This window comes from Octopus bimaculoides, chromosome 4 (assembly GCF_001194135.2).
Source record: "Octopus bimaculoides isolate UCB-OBI-ISO-001 chromosome 4, ASM119413v2, whole genome shotgun sequence".
Classification (NCBI taxonomy): domain Eukaryota; kingdom Metazoa; phylum Mollusca; class Cephalopoda; order Octopoda; family Octopodidae; genus Octopus; species Octopus bimaculoides.
In genome coordinates, this window is record NC_068984.1 from 34,852,234 (window position 1) to 34,856,623 (window position 4,390).

A 4,390-nucleotide genomic window follows, 5' to 3' on the forward strand; every position below is an offset into this window, starting at 1 on the left:
TATATATATATATATGTATGTATGTATGTATGTATGTATGTATGTATCGGTGGAGGAGAAAGATAGACAGAAAATTCGACTTGAGTTACGCAGCATCTTACACATAGCTGTCTCTGAAATATAACAATAGGTTCACCAATGTACATATCATCTCCAGTTTTGGTTATTCTATTATTCGCTGAGAACAAGATCTTTTTAACATAACTATTGTAACAATATATACGAGTACTTTAATCTGAACTGGATGTTGAGGATTTTGTCAAAGGGTTCGTTTCGTATTGAATTGAATTTGTATTCGGTTCCATTTCACGCCAGTAGAGTTTCGAGTCAATGAAATGTTAATGGTAAAACAGGATAAGCAGAAACTTTTCAGAATCAATCAGAACTCGTCACTCAGTTCAACTGACACACGTGATCCTGAACTCTAGGTACTGAAATTCATCTGAAATTCATCTGCTGTAACCAGTATATGTCTACAGTCTGGACATTTATGTGACATTTTTGCAACCCATTCTCCGCGGACGACTTTTCCATTTCCACTTACTCCATTCATGCGTACTTTCCTTTCTTCTCGGACGAAGCCACACATACCCGCACGTAGGAACACAAACGCACACGCATAAATAGACGCCGAAAATCCCACACACTCATACACCTAAAAATCATACACTCATGCAAACGCACACATGCACAAAATGCACACACGCACCAAACAACATAAGAACACTTTTATATTTCCTTAGCATTTGAATTTTTGCTCTGTCCATAAATTTCAAAAAAAAAAACTGTTTTTGCTTTTTCTTTTCTGGTAAATCGCCGGCATGTTAGTTTAGATAAGAAATATCAATATATGAAATATATTGAGTTTCTGATGTAGGAAAATCTTCACTCTCAAACTTGTTAAAGCCTTTGTAAAATGTCCTAGAAAAAAGTTTTATAAGCATAGCGCAATAGCTATTTAGTGTTTGAAGCTGTCTTTATCAGTTGTTTTTCTGCCGTTGAATATGTGAAGTGGTAACATATAGAAACGGATACATTAGTTACTACTTGTAATATATAGACATAATACGGCTTTCAGTTGAATATATTTAAAACCAAAGAATTTAAAATTGACATTGTCATTCGTTCTGTATTTTTAAATGAAGCGAACTTCCTTTACTTTTGCTTGCAATTGACTTTGTAACAACCTGATACACATTCATAATCCAAGCTTTGTATATTTATGATATTCTGTATTGGAAGAAATTTCATTTTCAAACTTTCTTGGTGAATAGGCAATTTGAAGTAGGTGTCATTTTTCCCGCTTACATACTGGCTTTCCCTTTAGATGAGAGTGTCATCGTTTAGGGTGCATTTCTTTTCACTTCAGATTACTGACAGGCTTCAGAATGTCATGCATTATCCAGTTACTATTCTATATTCGTTTAACTCAAATACTTATAAGCTCTTAATAATAGATACACTTTATTTAGAAATACTGAAAAATAATCGATCCTAATTGTACAGATAAATAATTCACATACTAAGCCCAAAGTCAGAAATAATTTACCAACAGAATTTTTTTTTCTGTTGAAAGAATATCTATATAATTGCGATGTACATGCACGTACACGTTCCATATTTACATTCTCTTCTCCAGGAAATATATACACTTGTATCGAGTCAAAGTGTTATATATACAAGCATTTTGCAAATAATTAGAATAATTATTGAAAGGACGCCAAATATATTTCACTGAGTTCAGTAATGTAGTTTCCAAGTCATAGTGAAATACTGCCACCGATTTAACTTTAAGTATTGTAAAAGTGCTGATGTATAAATCATGCAGAAATTGATACTGTTGAACTTCTTGCTTAGTTCCAAGCCAGTACTCCTCAACTGATTCGATGAAGTCTGATTTCAATAGATAAAGACAAAAAAAAAATGGTAAACTGTGATGCATGAAATATTTGTCGGTAATATCTGGCAGAACGAACAAGTCCCAGATAATCGTGCATTGGCGCGCCTTTCTGAAGTCAATCAAACTGTGGATGTTTTCGAGATTCAAATCTAAAATTTCTTATGAGAAATAAAACATACTGAAGATGTTACATTATCAAATTAGCATTTTGGTTGAGATTTCGCTTTATTTCGCTACAAGAAACTACGTAGTCCGTCTCCATGTTAACAATCATGGCTGACGTAGTCCTAGATACACAAGTTCGGAGAGAAATACAACATTGATTTAGCTGGAAAGTCTTTCATCCTATATTTGGTTACATGATGTGCACCAGGTGAGTTCACTTGTTGAAGGTCAACCAAATACGATAACAACAATACAGTAGACATAACTGAAAGTGAGAGGTTGGACTCGGCTGCATGTTTTATCTCTCCACTGTAATATACTCGGCTGCATGTTTTATCTCTCCACTGTAATATAATACAATGAATTCCACATCATTTGCTTTATATTAGAAACGGTTGACACGAAATTTATTTCTTCTGTCCAACTTACAGGACATTTTAATTAAAGTCATTGAACGATTATAAATATATTTATTAGCATGTAGTGCAAGAATGATTATACGGGCGTAAAAATATACTTCCTCAAAATTTTACTCTAGATTTAAATTAGATAGAAATGACCGCGAAAGACTAAGTGAACTACACTCTTGTTCCTTGGTTGAAAATTTGTTTCGTATTTAATTATATCAGAAAACCAACAATCTCTTGCCAAACGTCAAATAAGTTATGTAGAACAATATAATTTTGATGTTATTGCTGTCGAAATTAGCCATATTGAAGCATACCGATAAAAATGTTCTTGTAGTAAATGTGTATTTTATATATAGGACTATGTTGGCTAGTGTGTCCTTTACGGTTTAAAAAGGTAAAATACGATTTGTGAACATTTAACAACTATTATTGGGAGGTCAGAAGATTACGTATTAGCTTCCCTTTGAGGACAGTGACAGTTGTTGGCATGGTCATTGATAATAGTGGTGCTAATAGAGATGATGAAAACTACAAAGATGGCGCAAATTTTTCTGTAATATTAAAGTATAAGCTTATTCTAAGCAGCTTCTACAATTATAGAATTTTGGGGAAATTTACACTGCGACTTCATTTGGACCCAGATTAAATTATGTGCATGTAGTTTATGTTAAAATGAACAAATAATAATATTTTCTGAGTGTCGTGTTGATAACATTAATCATACAGTAAATGAATGTATTCTTTTAATTATTTCAATTATATGACTGCGTACGTATTGGCGGAGAAGCATCCAACCAGCATCAGAAGTGGAATCCTCATAAGCCCTCCTCAATTAGTGTTGAATACATGACACAATGGATGAATTGTACAAAAACATTTTTTCGTTTGGAAGTTACAATTAAATGGTGAGAACAGAAGAAACACTTTTGCTCATGTAAACTTCGGGGAACAACTCTAAAAGTGAGCAACACATTGTTTATCAAAATATCTCAACTTCATTGCGATCTGCTGCACATGGAGAAAACGTTTCTGTCATATCACCAACAGAAAACCTTGAAGACATACACTTGAGTTTTGAGCTAGGTTTCAGAAAAAGCAATTAAACCTTGCTTAAAATGAGCATTAAAAATAAGTTCCTACATGTTGACTACTGCTAGAGGTTGCAACGTGAATGTTCATCCAATGTTAACAAGCGAAAGAGTTCCAAGTGAAGTTTCCAAGCGGAAAGAGCTAGATTTTAGGTGTTGAACCTAAAATGAACACATCGAGATTTTGCTAAAATCTTACCTTTCACTTGCATTTGTGCCATTTTAATATGCTATATAACATACCAAATTCATTTTTATTACTTTCACTTCGCCCTAGATTTATCTATAACTTATGACATATTCTACCATTAAATTGTAAGAAAAATATAAAGTAATGGAAAAGGCGATTTTTATTTTTTCATATTTGGAATTAGCATCAGAACACAATATAGAGTAACATACATTTATGAAAGCGAGTTTAAAGAAATCCATTTCGAATGCCTGTGCAATTAGTCTATTTGAATTTCTGTGACTTCGGATTAGAAATTGACGGCTTCACCAGAATCCGTGAAATACTTAGAACACTTGCATTAAAAACTACCAACCTGCGTTGTATAGTCCTTAGTAGTAATATATTTGACTAAATATAAACAATGCACCCAGAAAAGTATCAATAGAATACTATCATGTATTACAATATAAGAATTACGACCTCATTGATCCTACCAAAATTAAAAATTACTCACGACTGAATACTATCACTTAATGCAGTAGATGATTGATATTCCAGGAATTCTAGATAATTATTGATTGTGTTCGTTATGATGTTCATTTGTATCTAAAATAAAGGGGAAATACGTCAATATATATATATATATATATATATA